The sequence below is a fragment of the Sinohyriopsis cumingii genome, chromosome 15 (genome assembly GCF_028554795.1).
Source record: "Sinohyriopsis cumingii isolate HCF-2022 chromosome 15, ASM2855479v2, whole genome shotgun sequence".
In the NCBI taxonomy this organism is placed as follows: domain Eukaryota; kingdom Metazoa; phylum Mollusca; class Bivalvia; order Unionida; family Unionidae; genus Sinohyriopsis; species Sinohyriopsis cumingii.
This window is the reverse complement of record NC_142975.1, coordinates 24,505,632-24,513,033: the sequence shown is the minus strand read 5'-3', so window position 1 is coordinate 24,513,033 and position 7,402 is coordinate 24,505,632. Positions and strand designations below refer to the sequence as shown.

General features: G+C 34.0%; 1 pseudogene across 1 annotated transcript in view; it reads right to left on the bottom strand.

Annotated features, from left to right (window-relative positions):
• Positions 1-365: 365 nt before the first annotated feature.
• LOC149781419 (uncharacterized) overlaps positions 366-7,402 on the bottom strand; it is a 58,249-nt pseudogene continuing 51,212 nt past the window's right edge. Inside the window, exons 7-9 of the transcript XR_016414494.1 lie at positions 1,895-2,173; positions 1,460-1,636; positions 366-1,200 (exon numbers count right to left, since the gene is read on the bottom strand). The product of XR_016414494.1 is annotated as an uncharacterized LOC149781419 (transcript). The remainder of the gene's footprint in view (positions 1,201-1,459; positions 1,637-1,894; positions 2,174-7,402) is intronic.

Below are 7,402 nucleotides of genomic sequence, written 5' to 3'. Positions count from 1 at the left end.
TCAGACAATATTTTCCTTTTTTTTTCTTCATTTATGTAATAAGATCTATCGTTAAACGTTTTTTTTAAATGTTGAACTTCAATCATTTTTTTTCAAGCTCAGGTTAATTGACTTTTTATCTCCTGCCATTTATTGGCATTGTTACTTTGAATTTTGTAAAACTAGCTATAAATCGGGTCCTAATTACTCGACTGAATTGCTGACAGAAACAGTCCAAATTAATGTATTTCATTTCTATAGCCCGATCGTTATACATTACATCTTTTCAAAACTGTGCACAGAATAGCCCGACATATCGCGAGCAATGAAAAGACAGGAGGAGGGGCGAGGAATGTTAATTGTAATTAACAATAAAGAGATATAAAAATGGTTTCAGAGATTTATATTTTTGAAATATGAAGCATGTATTTGCATTTTTAAATCAAAACACATCACTAATCAAAATTACATCTCATGACAAGGTATAGGTGTCAAATTATGATGTGCAAAAGTATACTTCTAAACAGCAACTATCTATGATTTCTTTTTTAATGCATGCAAGTAAAACATCAGCTACTGCTATACGAAACTGAAATACAAATATACATATTATCTGTACTGAAGTATAATGTTTTCAACATATGGACAACACACAAGGCACGTGTATATAAAATATGTCCAGTTTTGGAAAGCAATACTCCGTCCAGCTTTACTGTTGCTATGTTGGACCATACAATCTGGCACAGCATTTAAGCAAGGTGTTCGTGCTAATTTGGTGGTTTCCATACTTCTCGCATAACTTGATAAGGCGACCCTGAACTTTTGTTGTCTGTTTCTTTTGATGTCGTCTTATCTTCCCCTCTTGCAACAGACGAACTACAGATCCAACTTCTCTGGCTTCCTTATAAAGTAAAGTTATGAGGAGATAGAAAGGCAAATTTCCCTTTCTTGCTCTCCTGTTCATACGATTATGCCACCCTTCCACATCATTACTGGTTCGGATGCTTCTGCCATAAACTGACCAGGAGTCAACAGTCCTTTCGTCATTGTGAATCCAGGTGTCTTCCACATATCGTGGAATGACTGCACATTCACTGCCTCTGGATCAACTCTTCGTTGTAATTCTGCAAATGACAGTGGTATGTCGTCTGCTGGTAATAGGGGGAGCACGAAAACCTTTCACAGAAGTTTGTACATACTGTCGTGTTCCTGATAGACCCGCTAGAATTGGAAACGAAAATACAATTATTTTTTAATTTAAAAAAAAAAGAATTGGGATGAACAGATTTATACATTTTCGTAAATAATTTAGATTTTGACTTCTCAAGATACTGAATTTCCCAAAAAATTGTTGAGTTATAAGTGATTTTCAATATTTCTAAAATTGTTTTGAACTAGCTATCCAAAGTCTAAAGACATCGTAACTAGACTAATGAATATTAACATCGCAGCTCAATGGAGTGGACTGAAATGTGTTTACCTGTAATCCCAATTCCTGAACCTTTCTCCAAAGGGCCTGTCCAAAATGAAATGCGTAACCATGTCTTTGCGGGGTTTCAAAAGCTGCTCTGATCCCTTGCCAAAGACCCTTTTCGAAGTCAACAACAAATGACTGGACTTTCGTTTCAGGCAATAGGTCCTTGATTGACTGAAAAACCTGAAAATGGAAGAGAAAAAGTAAAACTATTCATGGATATACTGATTATTCAGTATCGTTTAGTGTCTTTTATTTGCTCGTACAATAATTAATTTGATTACTGATTTTCTAAATCACCTTTTGATCTGGACGTGTATATTTAGGATAAATAAATGGAAAATATATTTTCTGTGATAAAATACTGTTCATTATTTTACACATTATGATATTAAAGTAATTATCATAATCTTCTCTCATCCTCAGTACACACACGCACACCTTTTTGTAATGTCTCTTCTTCTTTCCTGACATGATGCAAAAACACAGCGGTATCTGTTTTAAGTCATCACCGGATTTCACAAATCCATGTATAGATAGCAGTTGATAAAATGGCTTCTTTACTAATTTGAATGTGCCATCAATATACCAGGTTTTGGCCATTCCGAGAAGCTCCAGCTGTTTGTTAGTGGCAAAGATCAGGTGACACTTCCTGTCAATGACAAGATCAAATCGAAAGAACGGTTCACTGATGGTCGAGTTAAGAAATCTGTCATCGAGCTGGGAAAAAAAAAAAAAAATATATATATATATATATATATATATATATATATATATATATATATATATATATATATATACACGTTTTAGGTGCGTTGTGGGCAGTCATCCCGAAAGTGGGTTTACGGGAAGGACATGATATAGTTTACATTTCAAATCAAAATATATATACATAGGTTGTATTTCTTACATAGTAATTATGTATATGTTGAAAATAAGTATATATACTTATGTTATAGTCCTATTCATGTTTTCGGTTCGTGGGCAGATATATAAATTTCATGGGCAGTTTTGACCTTTAGGTTGAAGATGACAAAGTAACTGCCCAAAAATACGATCACGAAGAACAAACATATAGCATTCTGCCCGCGAATACGGCCACGGGAACAATATATAGCGTACTGCCCACGAATACGTTCACAGGTAACAAATATATAGCATGACTTTCCGGTGTGCGCGCACAAAATGGTTGTCAAGACACGACGATAAACATTAATCTATTAAAGCATCCTTTGCAATGGCCAGCGTACATATAGCGGACGTGAGGTTTGTTTTTCACAGCTTGTTTGAAATAAATGGATGATTATATATCCAGTGTAACAACTTGTCTTGACAGCTTATGGATGCTAATGTTTGACATTTATTGTGAAGATGATTGTTCACTGTTTGTTGATGAATTCGTAGCTTCTGTTAATCGATGCTATAGCTCAATTTAACTGTCATACACTGATATGTTTAAGTCTGCTTGCACAGTTAACTATGCAGAGTTATGGAAATATAACAAATTGGTTTTAATAACTTTCAGAGTTTGTTTTACTATTACTCAATATTTGTTTCAAGTACTATAAAGGCTGTGATAGGTTGGGTGGCTGAGATTACAAATCAGGCCCTTCTCACTTGGGGGGGTGGGGGTACTGCCCATTATGAATATTACTGGTCCTAGATGTCCAACCAGATATTTATGACATATAGGTTCAACATCTTTCTGCCAGCAGAAATGGTGCTCTGTACTATTTTTCCCAGTCAATAGTTTATGGATATATTATGTCATGTACTATGCTTGTTTAATTCTCTCATCTCAGTTCTGACGTTACCATTGAATGCTATAATGTTCCCAGACATGCGGTATTCTTGGTTATTAAAATTATATATATACACAGATAACTGAAGGTGAGTTCTCATTATTCCCTAACAACTGTAATTAGTGGGGCTGTAGCAATTGATGCTCTGAGAATTCAAGTTAACTGGTTCAAAACTTGGGTAAACAACAAACTGTTTTCTTCCTTTGACAGGCATCATAAAGTTTTGCATCTTTGTCTCTCTGATGACTGTGGTACACAAGTTACAAACTTTGCCTTAGAATGAGCCTGATTTTTGATACTTGTTACTGAATGGGGTGGGGTGGGGAAGTAACAAAATTATTAAAGGTGGAATGTATGCAAACCATGCTCGAAATAGATATGTGCCAGCAACTGCAACATGTAAGCTTCAATCGATTTGGAAACTATAAGCTTTATCCTGTAAATATTAACAGTTCACACCCTGTATAAAAGATGATTTTGTGTTTGATTAACTGGAACTGTTAATTTATTATGTTAAGGAATTTATTGTTTTAACCCTAGTAAATGTAATATAATTAGGTCAAAAGTTCCAGTTTGTTTATTGTTTCCAGAGTTGATTATTGTAACTGGAAGAACCTTTTTCTAAGTGTTAAATGAAACGAAAGAGATATTGTTTACTCAAGTGATATAAAATAAAAGTTTAAGATGAACTGAAAGAAATATTGTTTATTCAAGTGATACAAAATAAATGTAAAAGTGTATATTCATTAAGAAGTGTATTATCAATTGCAAATAAATGAAGATTTATTTTATTTTGTTCTTTACTTGTGTACCTGGATTGGGCAATAATTACTTGGACTCCATTTGGAAAAGAAAAATCTATATGTTCTAAATACCTAATGTTCATATCATAATGCTCTTTTAATGGATGATTATGCTTTTCAGCTGACGTTACCATATTGCCAAGTGAACTAATAGTATGGCCTTCGGTGTGGCCCACTAATCATATTTGTAAATGAATTATGCATACAATAGAGAAATAGCTCTTAAAATATCTTATGAGTTGAACAATGTGTGTACACAAATAAACATGAAGCAAATCTTTGAACTTGTATGCCACACATGCAAGCGAATTGGTGGTTTTCATATGTAACTTGTGTACTCTTATGGCTTTTGTCTATATTACTTTTAGCCATTTCTATTCACACACCAGAACACATCCTTTTTTGTCTGATTCAGGTGCTAATGCAAAACTTTTATTTCAGCTGTAACTGAAGTATACAGAATTTTTCCTGATGCTGAGGCCTACTGTGTAGACAGTATAGCTGTAAGTCATCAAATCAAATGGAAGACAACAGTGTGCAGTTGAAGAAAATGATATATACCCAGTACCATTTAGAGTTATCTTAAAGAAAAGTCACAATGCACACTGATACAAGTAGTTTTAGAAAATGCATTTGTTCCACACACATTTTAACTTAACCCAAAAGTTCAGTGTCTTGCCTAAAATTCAGTCAGATGTATGCATTTATTCCATAAAACACAAAGATATAATGAACCAAATCATTTTCATTATTGAGTTAGGTAGTAGGCTATGTTAAAGAGTGCAATCACTTTATCGATTTTTTTTTCCATTACATTTTTATTTATTATAAAATGACATTTCTTAGTGGAGTGCTAGCAACTGTAACTCGAGGAATATTTTGTACATGCTGGCCTAAGTGTCATGAATATACTGTGCTACATTTTGCTTTATTAGGTATAATACTATCATGAGACTTGCTTGATTAAATCCTGAATTTGTCAGTTACACTTACAAGTCCACTGGTAGAATTTAAAATCTGTGACAGTTTGGGAACTTTTTTTGCAGTAACTGCAAATCACTTTGCCTTCATAGTCAATGAATTCAAGCCATTGATAATTGTCAAACAATTGTGACTGAAAATGTGATTGTCTGTTAGTTGTGTCCTATTTGATAATTTTGCTGCCACAGAGTCTGGATTGTGTCTCTGAAGAAATAGTTCATCTAGACTCTGTTGCAGTATTACATTTTATATGTTCAATTTAATGAATTTTCTTTCTTTGAATCATTCTTGTGTCATAACTTGCGAAAATAGTTTAGTTAACAATAATTATTCAAACAGAAAAGATAACCTCACTTGACAAATCATCCTACTAAAGTGATCATGGCATACACTTTTACCTTTGAAATTCAAATATTGCCCACTCGTTAATTAATATAACTAATACTGCACATTGAAGGTGATCATATGTATCATCAGTTTTAAAAAATAAAGACATAATACTATCATTTAATCACTGCATACAGGAAACAGACACTTGTGTCTGTAAAATGCCTTTCATTGGATTACTTTGGTTTATTAAAACCAAACAGCGATCCACTCAGGATTTTCTAGGGTAGATACAGAGAATATATTATGGTCATTCAGAACGCTATCAATACATCAGACCAGATTGTTTTTGTTATTATTTAGGCAAAATAACTTAGTAAGTCAGATGGCAAACATGAGGATGGTGATAGGTTATGTGGAATTTGCATTGAATCATCTGATCCCAGAAGATCTGATACAATGTCACTGGCTGTGGTAATCATCAAGTGCAGTTGCACGGCACCATAAGACTTATCAAGATACCATAAGCTAGAAAGATGAAGAAAAAGAAAAACGTTGACCCAAAGACAAATCCTGCAAACTGTGTGCAAAAACGATTCCACTGATTATAGATGAAAACTTTACTATATTTAGCTTCAAGATATTAATAAATTCGGATTACTTCCTCCAGTCTGCTACAGTAATTCAAGCCCATTGCACTCATAAATAGATCACAGTCCTTGCAGTATTTTGTGTGGGCCACAATATTTTAATTGATGCAGCTGATGCTCCATTCTTCAGTTCAGTGTTGATTCAAACATAGCAATGTCCCTTTGGGATGTGTGCATAAATAAAGAATGCCTGTCCCTTCATTACCACACTTGTTGAATTTATCGTGTCTCTCTGAAAACTGTACCATGTGAGAAAGAATTTTATAAACAAACTGGACATAAGTATTGCTAGACATATACTCAGACCTGAGACTGCATAAAAGACTGCTTACTTGTGAGGCATTATTAGTGCTAGGGCTTGAGGTAATAACTTGCTATATGTTTGGTAAGGCAAAATAAGGGGCCTTATGACTTAAATTAAATTGAAACTGTGAAAAAAACAAAAGGTTCAAATGCAATAAACTTTTGTTTTTCCTCATTTGTTATATTACAGTGCCATGAAAGGTCATTTCTTTTATCTTTTTAATCCCTTGCCAATTTTAAGTCATCATCACTAACAAAGTCTCTAAATCAATTCTTGGCATATTTAGCTAAAATGGTGTCTACTGTTCCATTATATCATTGATTGTTTAGCTTGCTTGTATGGAGCTTAACACTATTTTTCAGGACATCATAGGCTTTACATGGCAGCCAGCATATTTATTGTTGGAAATCAACACACATAACGCTACTGGCAAGCTTTCTCATATACACACATTGGTTGGACTAGAGAGAGTTGATTAGTTTGAGTGATGTGTATGCCTAGACCATTCTATAACCCAGGGCCCCATGATTGAATACAGCTTCAAGAAATTAACCCTAATTCAATTTCCTTGTTGCACTTAAATCATAACACCCACCATGCAAAGTGACACATGTCTCAAGATTTTCCAATTTGTATATGTTTTGCAACTTTTAATTCTGAGTTGATGCATGTGGATGTGGAAATTCAGTTACTGAATACTTAGCTACTTATATAAGGAGCTCTCACACTGGTAAAAGCATGCAATTGGGATTTTATTTGCAAGAGGGCAATTAATTGTTCAAAATACTGTTTTAGCTAACTACATATGCGAAGGGTTGATGTATAAAAAAGAGGATCAAGAAATCCTAGCTGGTAAAGATAATTATATCCAAACTTGGTAGAAAGCGAGAAGGCCTTTTAATTTTGTACAGCAGTTTCATTAAGGAACCAACTATAATACCATTAGAAGTTTATGAGCAGCAAAAACCACATTTAGGACCAACTAGACATCAAAACCATATGCATAGTTCCATTTACGGCCAACCAGACATCAAATAGGTCATCTAGTGAAAGCACAATGTCAAAATGACCAGCCATCTAGG